The 17,783-nt window shown below is 38.1% G+C and overlaps 1 protein-coding gene across 2 annotated transcripts in view; it reads left to right on the forward strand.

Annotated features, from left to right (window-relative positions):
* LRBA (LPS responsive beige-like anchor protein) overlaps positions 1 to 17,783 on the forward strand; it is a 416,351-nt gene that overhangs the window by 154,552 nt on the left and 244,016 nt on the right. The window lies entirely within an intron of this gene.

Genomic DNA, 17,783 nt, shown 5'->3' on the forward strand with positions numbered 1-17,783 from the left:
GATGTCTCAACTGCGTGCATCCCCGAGTCCTTCTGGATCACCTGAGTGAATACCAGCTGGTCCTAGCAGTTGGCCACTTGTCAATTTTCTTTTATAACTTGTCTGCTAGCACTTCTCTGTGATGGTCTTGTGTTCTAAGAGCTCTTTTTATCTTTTGATCTCCTATTAGGTCTACAGAGATATCTTAACGGGCTTACTGCTTCTGAAAAATAATTTATTACTGCCTTTTATGCCTTTATGCAAGTGTTCCTCAAACTCTTTTGGCCTGCTTCATTCTGGTTTTGAAAGTAATATGCCATAGTTGACATTTGTCTATTTTCCTTCTTTGAACAGGCTTCATGAAGAAGAATGCCATTTTCTTACAGCCTTCGTTCTGTGCAGTTTAACCTTTTCAGCATTTTTTAGTATTTTAAAAAGCCTTTTGATGGGTGGCATACTTTTTCTTTGAACCCCTAATATTATATCTTTTTATACATTTTTTTATGTTGTCTATAAAAACATTTTCCATGTTTTGCTGCATCTTTATATGCTCATATTATGAAAACTAAGCTAGCTAGCTAAGGAATTTCTTGCTGCAAATTAGGTGTTCCCATCAGAAATGTTGTTGTTCTCACCTGTTCATGAAAAATAAATCAATAGTGTTTACCTTGTTTATTATTCATGTACCAACTTTTATGGTAGCTTGTGCCAGGCAGTGATTCTAAAATCCTCTTGACTGAAATAATACAGTGTATGTAGAGTGTAAATTTCTAGCATTAACAAAGCAAATATCCTATTGGGCTTGATTGGAGATTTTCTTCTAAAATAGAAGAATATCTGTCCAAAGATAATTTGCATTACTTCTGGACCTTTTTAACAACAGTGTTAGGAGTTGTTTAGTTTTGAAGAAAAACCACTGGTGACAGTACACGTCTCCTTATGTGCTTTACTGTGAATTGTTTTGATCTAAATGAGAAAGACATTATATTAAAATGATATTAGGGCTGACAAGGTCACAAAAGATCTTCAGGATCTGAGTACCCGAAGGTGTTTTTCTCCCTATTTCAACTGGTAGGTTGGACTTCAATATTCTACTCAGTTGTAAACTTTTTCTAGTTTATTTTTACTTGTATTCGGCGTCTATTTCTTTGTTATTATGTGATTGTTATCTTCTGGCTTCACTGGTCTTTTTTTGTTTAGTTTTTCTTATTTTACTTTTTTAATCTATTATTTACCATGAGGGTATATATACAATCCTGTATTCCTTGTTTGCGTCACTCTCTTGGACGTTGTCTGAGTCATACAACCCGTTGCTGGTGCTAGTGAGTTCCAGTGGTGATGTACAGATTCAGCAGACCTGAATTGATCGTATTTTACAGTTTCAACAAGACTGCCAGTCCCTAGAGTTTACCATCTCCTGGGAAACTTTCATAGGCAACCTCCTCAGCAGGCACGATCTCTTTCGCCTGCTTTTTCCTGGTAACTCTCTCCATCTAATGTTGTAAAAATCTATAGAACCCATTCATGCAAACTCACCTGGAAAGGGTCCTTTATGCCACATGATCCTGCAGAATTCTCCTATCCTTCCTGAGTTGTCTTTTTTCCCCCCCATCTTGAAAAATCCCACTGTTACATATTTATTTCTTCTATGGCAGTGATTCCAATTCTGAATCTTTGCAAAAAGCTTCTCGGTTCTGTCATATTTTCTGATGGAAGACCCAAAACTGCACCCAGCATTCCAGATGTGGACACACCAGGAATTTATGAATACACAATGTTTTCTGTGGTGTTCTCTTCTCGGTGGTTCCTAATTCTTTATTTGATTCCTGCGTGCTTGTTGATTATCCTGTACCAAGATGATTTTTTTTCATAGAACTTTCTGTCAATGATAATGCCATCTCATTATGACAAAAAGGAGTGAAGATAAAGGTCAACTCAGAGTCTGTCATTTTATATCTAAAATTAGATTCTTTCCTACATTTCTTTTATCTACACTGAAGTTCCTGTGCTGTTTTATTACCATGATGACTTGGTCTTCCGAGCTCCCTCTCCAGTTCCTCACAGCTCCTTCATGATTATACAACTCTGAATAGCTTTGTATCAGCAGTGAACTTTGTCACTTCATTATTCACTCATTCTTCAGACTTTTTTTTACATATGCGTTGAGCAGCCTGAAACAATCACAAACTGACAGGAACTGTACAGTTAATGTTACTTTGAGCAGAACCTTATCTAATATTTTCTCTCTTCTCCTTTCAGAAGTAGCTTTTCTGATTCTTGTCATTTACCCTTCCTTTGTCTGCTTTATGTTTTGCTTTTCTTTTGTGATGTTGGTCCAGATAAGTCATTATACCTTCTTCAAATGTGACTTTTTAAATCAAAGTAGTCAGCTCATGAGTGAAGAATTTGTGTTTACTGATATTTTAAGAGCTTTGATGAAATAAGTTAGAGTTTACTTCAGTTGTTATTTGTGCAGTTAACATTTCCATTGAAGGTGAAAATACAGATGTCAAAACCATTCTGAAAAAAATGGCAAATTCAGCATGAGATGAGAGCGTTTGTTTTTGTATACCTACAAGAACCTGAAACTGCTGTAACATTCTTCTTTCTTTCTTTTTTTTTTTTTTTATGTTTCTGCTAAAACAGAATTGTGGATCAAACAGTTTAGAATAGCATTAACTTCCAGATAAAATATTTTCAACCAGTCTTTGTAATTCCAGAATTAGTGGAAACATTTATGTCTTTAGATTCTTCCATCAAGGCAAAGGGAAGTGAATTATTGAAAAGATAAAAATAAATTTGTTTGCTTTCTGTCAGAGTTCATATCCACAGCCAACCTTGATAGAAGACCAGAATGATTTAGACAAGTTTGCTTTGGAGATTCATAACATATGCTTGCTGGACAGAATTGAGTTATCTCTGCTCTGGAGAGTAAGTTATTGTAGCAGGAGCTGACAGAGATGAAGATAACTGAGGGAAATTCAATTACCTTTTAGTGTTTTCCTTCTAATAGGATTCTTAATGTGAAAAAGATCCTTAGATGATGCGCCTACGTTACTTTGTGAGATCTGCTTTGATACCTGCATCCAGAATAAAGTGAACTCTTCTTTTCAGGCCTTCATTAAGGATGAAATATGCATCTGATTGCTAAATAGGTGTTAATTTTTGATCCAACATGTTGTCATTTGTAGCCCAGATGTATTTGACAGTCTTCTGGCAGTGGTCTTGAGTATTCTCTGAAATACAGTTTCTTTTTCAAAAGTATTGGTTTTATGTGAAAAGCTTGTTTATAACAGGAATTGAAGAAAGAGGTCACAAAACTGTAAAATATTTCCCTATAATCTAGTTCTGTTTCTGCATGTTTAATTGCTCTCATTTGACTTTTCCTAGCAAAAGCACCTGAGTTGCAAATACTCCTTATGACTGACCTGAGCTCAGGCTGTTGGGCTAAAGCCCATCCCACTTGACTGGGGCTGGATTTCACGTGAAACCCCTGCAGCTCTGAAGTTGCTAGGGTAGACTGGTGCATACAGGTACTAGGATGTTATTGTTTGTGTTACTTGTAAAAATGTCAATTTTTTTAACGATAGCTGGTGGTTGAAATGGAAATTTAAAGTGACTCTCTGAAGCCAGCTCGTTCTGCAGCTGTATGTACGGAAACATAACCGTGTACGAGTTTGTGTTCTTGCAATACGTTTTCTTTTATTGATCCATTAAACTCCTGGATGTAGCTGAATGTAGTTATGTGTATATCCTCCAAAAGATTTAATTTTTAAAACTCTAACCCTTATCATCTTTGGAAAGCAAAATCCACTTTTTATCTGGAGGATTTATCCAAGCACTTGCACACTGATATTTCTATAAAAGAAAGGGAGAACAAATATCTTAATGTTACATTTATTTGCAACCCCAAAAATGGGTTTGGATGTGCCTAAAAGACATAGCATACCTGACCCTATAAAAGTCTGGATTGAAAATCTAGTCCATCGTTTGAGTAGTTACTTGTCTTCACCTATGGCTTCTTGATTGTGTAGGTTATAGGTACACTGGTCATCCTCTTGTTTGCACTCAAATCGTAGTATGCATAATCTCATCTCCTAGTTAATGCACTCTCCTCATTTAGGCATGACAAATTTTGGTTCATGCAGCCTTTTTGATGTTCATGAAGATGGCTTATGCAAATCAATTTTGGGGCAATGTGGGAAGTAAACCATAGTAAAACATATGCATTAAGATACTGAGATGTTTAGAAAAGTTCATCAGTAGAACCTGAAGGTAATTACAGTTAAGGTTTTCAATGTTTCCGGTATTTTTTAGTCGCAGAGTATTTTTCTCTTTCTTTTATTGGAATGTGTTACTGAGGAAGAAGTAGTGCAAAATATTACATCTAGTGTAATAGTTTTTCCCAAATTGGCATTTCTCATTCTAATGAAAGCTTCAGCCTTTCATTGAGAATGCTCTGTTCTGAATACAATACAGTGACTATCCTGGAGTAAATACCTCCATGAACGATGGTTGGAAAAAGACAGTAATTGTTTAAATAAAGATTTTACAATTAAATTGCTAAAATGATTGTTATTTTGTAGTAGATAAGGCTTAAAATCTGTCTGGGATCCAGGGAGAGAAATGGTGGAAAACTGTAAAGCCACACCCAGCCAAGGGTGACATTCCTCATCTTTTATAAAGGTAGCCTTTTATTTCTGAGTAGATCTATATGGTTTTCCAGGAAAGGGAACAAGACTGAACTAATAAGAATTCTTAACAGGAACTGAAAGGTCCTTTTGCATTGCTATTTCTCTCTCATTGCTTTGCAGCCCAGCTTATCTTAACTTTTCTGTATTAGCTTTTAAATGGGAACCACTAGAATAGATTTTTTTTTTAATTTTTTTTTACTTTCTTTCTTCCCCCTTCATCTGATTCTTTCATAGGAATGTTTAAGGTATTAGTGCACCTACTCATTTTTCTATTCAACCTAATGAGAAGAAAACAGTCCCTTTGAGATGGTCTTAGATCACGAAAAGGAAGATCTATCAGGCAGTTAAGTTGCTCATGAGATGGTTGTTGTGTTGGGGAAGGTGCCAAGTGACTTAAAGACCTCTGGATTTCACTGTTAATCTGAAGTCCTACTGGGAGTGGCAGACTCAGTCCTTAAAAAGCATTACCATCCAGAAAACCAAATAGTCTTCACTGCTCTGTTTCACACAAGGAAGAAGATACGTTTCCTAATACTGTCCTCACTACTCCTCGTTTCCCTCCCACGTTTTCCTGCTCACATTTCTAGGTCCCTGTTAGTAGTTCACTTTTTAGAAAATGCATCTTCAAAGATTTCTGGCCATCTTTAAAGATTTAGATATGTCTCGGAAGTAGGGCTTGGAATGCAATGGTAGTGACTATAATGATGAGAAGCGCACGTGCTTTAGTCATTGTTACACTTTTTCTGCATTTCGGTCACAACAACCCCAGGCAACGCTACAGGCTAGGGGAAGAGTGGCTGGAAAGCTGCCCAGCAGAAAAGGAAAAGGGTATTGGTGGGCAGCTGGCTTAACATGAGCCAGCAGTGTGCCCAGGTGGCCAAGAAGGCCAACAGCATCCTGGCCTGTATCAGGAACAGCGTGGCCAGCAGGAGCAGGGCAGTGATGGTGCCTCTGTACTGGGCACTGGTGAGGCCTCACCTCGAGGGCTGTGTTCAGTTCTGGGCCCCTCACCACAAGAAGGACATTGAGCTGCTGGAGCGTGTCCAGAGGAGAGCCACCAAGCTGGTGAGGGATCTGGAGAACAAGTCATAGGAGGAGAGGCTGAGGGAACTGGGCATGTTTAGTTTGGAGGAGGCTGAGGGAGACCTCCTTGCCCTCTACAACTCCCTGAAAGGAGGGTGTAGAGAGGTGGGTGTTGGCCTCTTCTCCCAAGGGAATAATGACAGGAGCAGAGGAAATGGTCTGAAGTTGGGGCAGGGGAGGTTTAGATTAGATATTGGGAAGAATGACTTGCCTGAGAGGGTGGTCAGGCGCTGGAACAGCCTGCCCAGGGAGGTGGTGGAGTCACCATCCCTGGAGGGATTTAAGAAACGTGTGAATGTGGCACTTCAGGGCATGCTCTAGTGCCCGAGATTGTTGGGTTGTGTCTATTTGTGGGTGGGTGTGGTGTGGGGTTGTGGGTGTTTGTTTTGTTTTGGTGTTTGGTGTTCTGGGATTTTTTGGGGTTTTTTTGTTTGTTTTGGTTTTGGGTTTTTTTTTTTTTGTTTTTTTTTTTGTTTGTTGGTTGGACTCGATGATCTCAAAGGTCCCATCCAACCAAAAATATTCTGTGATTCTGTGATTCTTTGTGCTCTAGTGCCAAGATACTGTGGGGTTTTTGTCAAAAATTTGTTAGAACAAATCCTGGGTCTAAATAGTAATGCCAAAGTTATGGGATAATGGATTTTGAGATGTTTGTGCTCCTTCCATCCTTCTTCCTGCCTGTCCTTGTGGAATTTTGAGATTTAAATCTCATCCAACTACCCTGAATTGTGTGTTGCCCTTAGAGCAATTTAAGATTCCATCTTTCATGACCGATGCCAATTCTTGCCTCGGAAATGTTTGAGCGGTGACAGACAAAGCAAGCAAAATGCTCAGTTATTGGATCAGTTACTATATTATAGCAAATATATGGCAATTGTGAAACAAGTTTTGGTCATAACTTGGGACCGGAGACTCACATTACACTGCCAGGGTGCCACGAGGGCTGGCAGTGCCCTGCAGGGCTTTCAGTTGGGCACCCGCCATGAGAAGACCAGGGTAGCTATGGGGGTAGGGTGGCCGGGACCAGCACAGACAGAAGGAAAAAAAAAAAAAAAAATCAGATATTCTGACTTCTGAAATATTTTTGCATATTTTTTCCTACACCGCCTGTTGGAACCCCCAAATGTCTGATTTCTAAGCAGTTGTTGATAGCCTTGAAGCCAGCATCACCCGTCTTGGCATTGGACCAACACTGTTTTGCAAGGCAGTTTCATATGGTCGGCAGCAGAGGAGGGAGGAGTGTCTCTCAGGTTAGTTTTGAGTGGCGGCTGTTTGAGGCTACTCAGAAATTTGGAATATTAGAAGTAGACAGAGGTGGATTATTGGCTAGAGTGGAACTGAAGCTGTTAAAGTGTGTGAGAAATGTTGTTACGTGGTTCTTTGGTACGTCCGATAGCTGTCACTTACATGTGTTTTATATAATGTTTTATATCATTTCAGTAGTTTCTTTCGGTTTTGTGCATGCTTGGTGGAAGCTGGTGATTTTGATTAATCACTGTACTTCAGTACTTATAACGTTAACAAGTGAACTGTAATTCACATCCAATCTCCGATTCTTGTTTAAAAAATCCACAGAATTTGTGTAGCCTTTTTTTATCCTGCGTGGCTATTGTGCTCTAAACATAACGAGCTCCACATAATGAGTTTATTATTTTACACTGAATTAAAATCAATTAGTGAAATCTAGTTATGCAGGATTTGTGCAGTTGTACTGTGTAATCTCTTTTGGGCCATTACACCAATGTCCATGAGTTCAGTTTTTTGTAACAAATGTTAATAGCTATTATTGAGGGGTAGTATGAAAACACCGTTGTGCCATTTAAAAAAAAGCTAACCAGACAGAAAACCCTTGCACGCTGAACTGCAACAAAACCAAAAATAAAAATCGACAAGAACATCAGAGCTTTGAAATAGGACATTTCACAAGTTCTGGTATTTAATACTGAAATGGGAAATAAATAGAAAACTCATGAAATGGAACTTGTATGTTGTTATTATGTAAAGGAATCATGTTTATGGTGTATTCTCTTTTTTTTTTTGTTGGGTTGGTTTTGAGGTTTTTTGTGGGGTTTTTTTGGTTTGGTTTTTTTTTTTTTTTTAAGATGTTGACAACATACAGGAGGATGCCAGTGGAAACTGCTTGATGCTACATAGTATTTCATTTCTCTGAAGGTAGCATCTGTGGTAGCTGCAATACTGACTCTCGCATCATTGCAGTCTTTTCATTTAAACCAAACGGGCAAGAAAAAAATAGAAATTTTAAAGCAATTCTTACGAAGTACTTTTAGTCCCTGTTCCATATCGTTCAGTATGAGGATCTAGAGTGTTTTTGACTTAGATTGCTGTAAATTAAAGCAGAAGCTGTTGTCTTCTCACATTTTGAATAGTCAGAATATTTCAGATGCTGTCTTTTTATGGATAATAAAATCACACAGTTTTAAAAAGAAATTAAATTATCCTCCCCCAACAGAGCCAAATGTCAAGCTTTCAAGGGTGGCAGAGCTTTTCTTGAATAAAAAATGTTAATTAAAAGCCAAACCTATTCATACCTATGTTCTGAAGTTTCAAAGTCGTGTTACTTAAGTGCATGAGAACAAATTACAAAGGAAAAAAACTCATAGGCTGGTTGGAATGAAACACAAAACATAGACTACTGAAAAAAGGAGAGGGGAGAAAAAAAAGTTCAAATAATTTGCTTTTCATAGTTTGATGCTATAGGAATTCTGACAGGAGGCTTTAAGTTAAGGCAGAGGTTAAGCTAAAGCTGGGATTGTGACTGCTTAACATGTTTCCAAAGTAAGTGGCTAGGAATGATTTTAAAGAATAACTGCTATGTAAGACCATATTTTAAGAATCGCTCCCATTTGCTTCTGGAATTATATTTTTTAATCTTTGCCGCTTCATCATAATCTTAACCAAAATATCCTGCTTTTAAAACACTTGGTTCTTCAAAGAAGAACCCTCTCAAGAATCTTAGTTTGGCATAGGCTGAAGAGCAAGTTTGGAGTGTTACAAGAAACTTGTGAATCAGCAGCACTGAGTGTGTTATTTTTGAATAGACTTTTGAATAAAATCCCATGTAATCCTTTCCCCCCCCCCCCCCCCAGAATCTCTGATAGTAATTTGAAATTTCTCTGACAAAAAAAAAGAAGCCCTTAATGCTTTCCTTAATAGTGACTTAAAATGTTTCTGCAGGTACAGATGAAGGTGCAATGGCTTAATGGCAGAAACTGGAGGGTTTTTTTCTGTGTGGGGGAAGGAAATGCTTTGCCAGCAAGCATGTTTGTCCTATTTAGCAGTGTTGCTCAAGGGTACGTGCCACTCAAAGCGATCGTTCTCCATTGTGAGAGGCTGAAAAGGTTCTGAACTTCAGAGATTAAGTCCACTAAATTAGCTCTTGGAGCAAGCATGATAGAAGCTGGTGAAGGGCAGATGGGTTACCTTTTGGATCATGAGTTCGTGGTCCTGGCTTGTATTAGAAACAGTGTGACCAGCAGAAGTCGGGAGGTGATTGTCCCCCTGTACTCAGCGCTGGTGGGGCCACACCTGGAGTATTGTGTCCAGTTTTGGGCACCTCAATACAAGAGAGATATCGAGGTGCTGGAGCGGGTACAGAGGAGGGCAACGAAGCTGGTGAAGGGCCTGGAGAATAAATCTCATGAAGAGCGATTGAGGGAGCTGGGACTGTTTAGTATGAGGAAGAGGAGGCTGAGGGGAGACCTCATCACTCCCTACAACTACTTGAAAGGACACTGTAGAGAGGTTGGTGCTGGTCTCTTCTCACAGGTAATTAGCGATAGAACAAGAGGGAATGGCTTCAAGCTGCAACAGGGTAGGTTTAGAGTGGACATTAGGAAACAATTCTTCACAGAAAGAGTGGTCAGACACTGGAATAGGCTGCCCAGGGAGGTGGTTGAGTCACCATCCCTGGATGTGTTTAGAAGACGTTTAGATGTGGTGTTGGGGGATATGGTGTAGGGGAGAACTTTGTAAAGTGGGGTTGATGGTTGGACTCAATGATCCCAAGGGTCTTTTCCAACCTGAATGATTCTATGATTCATAGTCAAGGTTTTGCAAAAAGTTTGCCAAATATGGCACAGAACACTTCTAAAGCTCCTTGTGTTGCTGGTACAGAATGATAGGAGATTTGTTCCTACATCTCCTTTAATTACCATTGTGCATCCTTGTGTATACATTGATTTTATTGTGGGCTGATGGTATTTTTCCCTTTGTTCTTACAGTCTAGTGAGTACTAGACTACTATACAGAGTAGAATACTCTCAACACATGCCTTTGATTCTCTTATCAGGATACAGAACAAAGTTATAGAAAGGCAAAACTACAAATTCTTTTTTTTTTTTCTTTCCTTTGTTAAGCATCTTAAGTGACATCTTAAGGAGCCCAGTCTGATCTGAGACCAACTTGGTATCCAAAGTCCTGATGAGGCTTACTAGAGATGTGCTTGTCACTGGCATGTTGGCATGCAATCAGTCATAGCAAGATAGGAAAGCATTATACCTAAATGTCTTGTTATCTCAAATGAATGTGAATTTTTCTGTTCTTTCTTCATGAGTTGGTATGTTTTGATAAGTTCTGAATCTCCTGGATTAAAATCAGAGTTGTGCTCTCAAACTGAGACACTAAACAGGGAGAACTGAAAAGTGCTTGAGAGAAACTATGTAGAAAATAGAAATAGAAACACAGACCCCAGGCTGCAGGGATATCTCAAGGGACTAATCTTTCTGCCTTTTGGAGATCTGGAACTTTACATAATCTTGGAAACTGTTTATGTAGAGACTTTGGCTGGAAATTAATTTGCTTTGCATGTGTTTGGCAAATTTATAAGGAAACTTAGTGTGATGCAGCAGGAATATAAAACAATAAATAACAAAATCAACAGAGGTATGTTGATTATTTTTGCATTGTATTCTACATATAATATGAATGTGACTTCTATAATAATAAAAATTAGTCCTATATAGGAATACACATTCCTCTAAGGTAGGTGTTGAGACAATTAACTTAAGTCATGTGTTAAATACCAATATACATCATTATTTATAGCTGTGTCTTCCATAGCTATAGACATTAAAGAATTTTAGCTTATGCAAATGCCTTTCACTTTGTTATAGCCAGAGCTGAAGTCACTTACAGATTAAAGTGGAACAAGGTATTTTGTAATAAGGTTCCAAATTATCTTTTGCTTTTTCTGCTTATCTGAATCATTCTGGCTAAATTTTTTCATTCTTTGTTCTCTCAGACGTTGAATTACTTTAAGGCTTAGATTATTTTTTTCTTGTTTTGGAAAAGAAAGTTGGCAAAATGTTTCCAAATTAAAACATTTAAAAATAGTACTTCATTTCATTGAGAATTTAATTTTTTTTTTCCATGTTTTGAGGTATTGTTGTTTCCCCACAGTCAGAAATGTACCTTTTGCACCTCTTATGAAAAATTATTCAGAATTCATCTGACACAAAAATTGCTGTTTATGTAGTACCTTTAAGGGCTTCTTAATTAGTAAGTTGCATTGTTCAAAAATGCTCAGTAATGTGTGTTACCTGCTCTTTGAGACTTCACTTAAGATGTTATCTGTGCCATCTGAACATGCCAAAACTGCTGGGCTGCTTTCCACCTACCTTACAGGTAACAGAAGTCCTTACTATGCCTCAGTGGAACAAGACAGTTGGAGAGGAGGTGGTGGTCATAGTTAGCGAACGAGGACATTTCAGAGCTTTAGTTTGTTGGGGTTTATTGGAAATGTGCCATCTGGTCCCTGGTCATACGAAGATCTTTCACAAGAGCTTGAAGAATAGGTTGAAAGCCACAGCAAGACTTAGTCGGCAGATGTTTCCTGAGCTGACAGCACCACCATCGCCGTGGATGATAACTATTTCCCCTACTTCCACTTAGCGTTCATACTACACAGAGGACAGGAAGCGTCCCCATTCTATTGCTAGGTTAAGGTCCTAACACCAAGAACAAAAGGTGAAGTTTGGGTGGATATTGGGAAAGAACCTGCAGATAAGAGAAGAACAGAAAGAAAAACCGGGGAGCACTGAAAGTGGAACTGGGACAGTTCCCTAGGCCAGTTTTCACTGCACCGTTGGAGACTGGAACTAAATACTGTTATTTCTCTTCTGGCAGTAACAAGTTGCTCACACACCTTTAGTGGCTACAGACAAAGTAACAGTCAAATCCTGCTTTGCTTTGGTTGAAGCAGTAGAATTCTTTGTGTTTGGCCCACTTTGAGATTTAGATACATGTTTTCACCTCATTAAAAGGTATTTTTTCCCCCTTTTAAAAACTTAAGTTGTGTAGAAATGACAGTATGAAAAGATTGCAAAACCAAGTATCCAACGGTTACAAAAAATCAGAGCAGTGCAACCTGAATTTGGCCTTCACTAAGTATAATCCTTAGATTACCTAAGTATGTCTCATTTGCTGGACAGAGTGCATGTTCTTATAAAATAAGTGAACTTATCAGTTCCTGAAGTTGTTCCCGGATCCAGTTGGTTTGCTGCATTGAACTAGAAGTTCTTTAGCAAATACAGTACTAATCTCTGTGGTGGTGTTGAAGCAGTTGAACGTCACCGGGTTGATGCAGTGTGGCTGGGAAACGGCTCAAAAGATTATCACTGGCTCTTTCTTTGCTTAATATCTAATCTGAGAGCACGGAGCCACCTATGCAGAAGTGCTGAGCTTTATTGTTCCTAGAGCATAGGGGAATTGTACTTTGATTATTTCTAGCTTGAAAAATGCCTTGTACTTGGAAGATGTGGATCCAAAGGATCTCAAATTTAATGCCCAGGTGTAACGTTTTGGGGATCTTAGCCTGTTTTAAAACAAGAACAGTATAAAGGGACTGCAGACATAAACTGGATTTGGAAAAGAAAGAGGGAGGAAAGTGTCCTAGTGCATGCTTTGAATGCAAAGCGTTTGGGCATACGTTCAGTAAGAACTGCCTCCTTGTGTTCAAAAAGAACCTTTGTCTCTGCGTATTGTTTATGCCAATGGTTAGCAGTGGTGCTCAGAGAGTTAGAATATTGCAATGATGCAGGGCACATATAGCAAATCCCAGTTTCTACCAAGGAGTAAGAGCTCTTACTCGTATGTGTAAAGCTTTGTGATCCAAGGGTGCTACTGTAACACAAATAATAACAATTAGATAAGCATCAAAGAAAAAGGTAAAAAAAATAAATAGTCTATGTTACTAACGGATACTGCAGAATAAATCTGATGCTATTTGTCTCTGCTCTTTACTATTTATTTATTCTGTCAGTTGTTTTTCATATCCAGTTGAGCTCTTGTTAGTTTGTCTCATTTACCTAGTCTACTATAAATCGTGTTCATTTGAAAGATGCAATCTCAGTAAAAGTGCTGTTGCCTAGCGTTTGGTTGGGTTTACTAAAGCTTAATACTGTGAGACTTAAAGGTAAAGAATAAAGCTGTTGACTCAGCACAGATTAAAACCAGATGTCTGTTGAGATCCTTGCATTTCTCTCTAATCACTAACCCAAATTGACTGTGGTAGGGTTTTTTTCTGGTCATGACCATAGTTTTACCAGTCTGTGTTGGTGTGATCTAAGTCAACTGCGGGTTTTTTTTCCCCTTCTTGTGATTTTAAGTGCATGGGGTTTTTTCCCAGGAACGTCTGGCTATGAAAACACTTTTTTTGTTTTGTTTTCCCCTCCACATTTTTATTACAAACATTTGATTTAGATGCAGATTCTTTTTAATCTTCAAATCAGATAAAAGGCTGGAAAAGTGGATAAATGAGGTTTGGAAAACTAGAGGTTGCAGAGCTGAGAAGCCGTTGCATTGTGTTCAGTCCATTAAAACAAGAAGAAATAGAAGAGATACTTTGATAAGTGTTCTGCTGGTGTTAACCTTGATGGCTATTATCGGGGGGATGATGCTATATCTATTTCATTGGCTTAAGCTTTTTTCATGCTGAGAGAAATCAATACTTGGAGTCGTTGGATGACAGAGGCATCACTTCAGAATTGACGGTGGCTGTCAGACGTTGTCATTGGTTGACTTTTGTTCGCTGTTGAGGTTTTAAGCTTTCATTTTTCTAAGTCTTATTCAGGAGTCTTTGTAAGATTTCCCTGGGTAGCATTTTCAGTCCAGACTTTAAACCTCAGGTCAGAGGTCAAGTGCAAAGATCTGTGAAAGCAGAGGATTGAGGAGCTCCTTCGTTTACTAAAATATCCTTATTTGTAGGGAATTTGCATTAGTGGCAAGACTACGCGTTATCTTATGGATGGCTTTTCCTCTTAAATAACACCCTCTGAGACAGGCTGTTCACAAAGCAAGTAGCTTTTAGCCAAATTAGACAAAGGAACTGGCGTGTGTGAAAGTGTTCAGTGATGTCTGAGTTGAAGAATAAAAGTCAAAAAGTGCAATATTGCTTTTAAAAACCCTAGACTGTTAAACTGCTCTGTGGTTCGTAGAAAGCATCACATTAGAATTTTGGGCCTGCAAAGGTACGTGTGCAGATGGTACTGTGCAAAGGAAATCTTCTACTTGACATTTTTATAAAGATCAAAGAAAAAGTAGTTCTGAAAACGATCAATCCTCCACTGAAATACAGACAGGCAGAAGAGACTAATTCACCTTGTCAGTAGTTTGCAATAGTATTTCTGGAATATTTCCTGCTTACAGAATGCATTGTGTTTTCATATCTATAACTTGCCTTTTGGATGACCTTGTGCTCCATTGGAGTTACTGTTCCTTAAAAATAAATCTTCAGATAACCTCCATGTTAAAATAGCCTGCAGTCTTGTCCAAGCAGGGAACGGGAGAGAGGAAAAAAACCCTGTTCTGCTCTGCGATAATGGCAAAGAGAAGGTTTCTGTTCAATCCTGGATGAAGGGCCAGAGAACAAGGGTCTTTGCTCTGTGCTGTGTCAAAGGATTCTGCTTCCCCTTGTAAAACACTTCCCCTTTGTAAAACTTTTACCAGCCGCTGAATTTAAGACTTTTTGCAGATAACCTGTGGAGTGCATGTATGAAAATACGTTTTTCTCCTTTCAACACTTTTTGTTTCATCATGAGTGTGACTGCAGTACTTTCATGATTGTATTTATATTACGCACTTGCCCGAATGGATAACAAAAATCACGAAGGCCAACGCATTAGTGGAAGAAGGTTTGACAAACCTGTTTGCAGCTGTATAGCTAATTGTAAAACCATATTCAAGCATGACAGGGTGCGTATTGCGAGTGCAAGAGATTAAACAACAAAGAAGAAATAAATAGAAATCAAGGCGAATTTTTATTTTATATAAATGGTACGATTGGGATTTAGTGTGAAGTATTCACATGTACCACTCCGTATCCTGGTATTGCATCTCTGAATGTGGTGGATCAGATGAACCTGAAGGCATCCGGACAATGAAAAAATACGGTAGAGAAACAGATATGTTTTAGTGCTTTCAGAACAGTCTAGTGGTGACTGGGTACTTTGGGATTGGTCTCTTTCCATTTCTTCTGGTGGAGCCAGTCTTCTTTCACTCCTCTAGCAAATACTATTTGAGAGGTGGAGGGGGAGAAATAGCGTCTTTTTTTGCTGAATATTTGGCTTATATCATAGGTGGGAACCACTGACCAATTGATGAGTCACCTGTATGATGAAAGAGATTATTCTTGCAAAACTTTCTTAATGTTAGTAACTATACACGTGCAGGCCAGATATTTGGCAGAACTGTGGCTTCTTTCTGTTCTTGTTTGTAAGATGTATGTTGTAAAGAGTGTGCTGTGGTTAGAAGTGCTTCCTGGAGTGATGTTACAATGTTATGGCATTGCTGCTTGTGGGAGTTGCTCAGTTTTGGCGGGTAATTGCAAATTTCTATTCATATTAAATGCTGAATTGGCTAAAAAGTGGAGTCCTATACGTTTCTGTTTTGTAACAGGCTGATTCTATTTTCATGGAAGATATCAGGACAATAAAATACCATTTTTTCCTTCATTTGAATGTCACAGCTACACTTCGAAAATCTCTGTTGGTATTTAATGAAGGATGCGTTCAAAATTACATCATAAAGAGACTTTTTTTTTTTAAAGAGGTACAAGTTCATTATATCTTTTACAAAACATTCTAGTTTGATTTCCATTTTATCATGTTTTAAGGTCAAATGTGACTTTAATGTTCCATAAAGAGACAGAGATTGATAATAGGGAAAGAATAACCCTCTAATGTGATTTATATCTATAGATTTTATGTCAGATATGAAAAGTTGCTGTTCAAATTGTAAAGGAGGATCCATTAAAGAGCACTTTAAAACATTTTACTACTTAGCTTACCTTATACGCTTGTTTTTAGAATTCTGCCCTTTCAGGCAACTTAAAAATAACAGCTTAAGAAACATTCACAAAGTGCTGAAAAGAACTCAGAATCATTGTGGGTGCAGAGTAGATTGATGTATTGGAAAAGACAACTGTATTGAAAAAGAGCTAGAAAAATCTTGTTTAACGTTGGTTATGATTTAGCCGTCTTACGTTTTTGTGAAGAGGGGTAGCAGAGTGCTTCATGTAGGAGTACAAAAGCCAATTCTTGATATCTCATTGACTTGGAAAGTCAGCCGCTCATTCTTCACTCGTTCTGGATGTCTGTTCTTCAGGTGAGCATTGCTCTAAGGTGTGGGAAAATTATGAGGAAATTTGTAAATATATTAAAATTGTTAAACTAGCTCGTTAAAGTTTATTCATCTGTTAGTACGTTTTTGTTTTCTAATGTCTATGAAAATCTACACAACCCCAAATTTAATTTTACTTGTGTTTTTTGCACTTTCTTTCTCTGGCTTTATATGACACATGTATGTTTGTGTATACACATATACCAGTAACATTCATAGCCTGCCTACTTTTTTATGTGCAGCATTTTTCTAATGCTTGTATGTATAGGTAGATTTATATAGAAAAAGCATAGCTACTGTTTTAAACATAAAAAGCATTACAATACTGTGCTGTTATCTGAGCTCTGAGAAATAATTGTACTAGTGTCTGCATCAGCTGTGCTTCACAAAGAAAAAGCAATTTTTTTGTTGTTGTTAGGCAGACATTTGTGTCCATTCTACTAACTAGATCACAGAATAATCCAATCATTGGCAAAGGCAGAAATGCTTTGTCGGACATACGTGATCTGTGCAATTGCCAGATGAAAACTGAAATTAGAAACAGGGAGTGCTGAAGTGGGGAAACGCCTTTATTGTTTCTACCGCTATTTGAATTCATTGTGGGTCTTCACGTACAGTGGTTTGATGAAGGGTTGATCTAAATGTGGTGCCAGTTTTTTTTTTTTTTGAGTCCTGTGTTAACAGACAAATTTTCAGAAGATCAACAAACCCCAAAATTATAAGAAATTGTTGTAACAAAGAATCTTCAGTAGTTCTGAGTTCTCTTTGTAGGTGTGACTTCCAGTTCTTACTCACTAGCGTTTGGTTGTGAGTACCTCAGTAAGCAGAAGGTGTTTCTACAATAGGTGTGGTAGAGCTAGGAAAATTACAGCCTTTCCCGTACTGGCCTGCATATGTGCTCAACTTCAAGAAGACATCTGGTAAAGATCGATTCAGTCTTCACGTGCATTTTGTCTTGTGTCCATCTGAAGACATGTAGATTTTCTCCTTAGTTTTTATAGCTTATATATATTTATACAAACAGCAGCAAATGTTTGACTACCCAAATGTAATGAAGAGTTATGGCGGTGGAGTGGTCAGCTAGCTGGCATTCGTTATTCTGAAACTTGCCTCTGGTTTTATAATGCTATTCTTTTACTTCGTTATGAAATAAAGTGGTTGTGCCTATATGTTTCATTATGTAATCAGGCTACTAACGCCTTGGCATTTGCTAAATCCTGAACGTGTATGCTACGTGGTTAAAGAACTCATGACAAACCCAGATCCTCTGGACAGATTTACTGCGGGCAGCTGCGCACTGCCTCGATTCTCAAACCCCTAAAATGGGGTGAATTCTTCTTTCTCAAGGGTTTTGTATAAGTAATTAATTATGAAGTGCTTCAAAGTTCCTTT

The sequence above is a fragment of the Numenius arquata genome, chromosome 10 (genome assembly GCF_964106895.1).
Source record: "Numenius arquata chromosome 10, bNumArq3.hap1.1, whole genome shotgun sequence".
In the NCBI taxonomy this organism is placed as follows: domain Eukaryota; kingdom Metazoa; phylum Chordata; class Aves; order Charadriiformes; family Scolopacidae; genus Numenius; species Numenius arquata.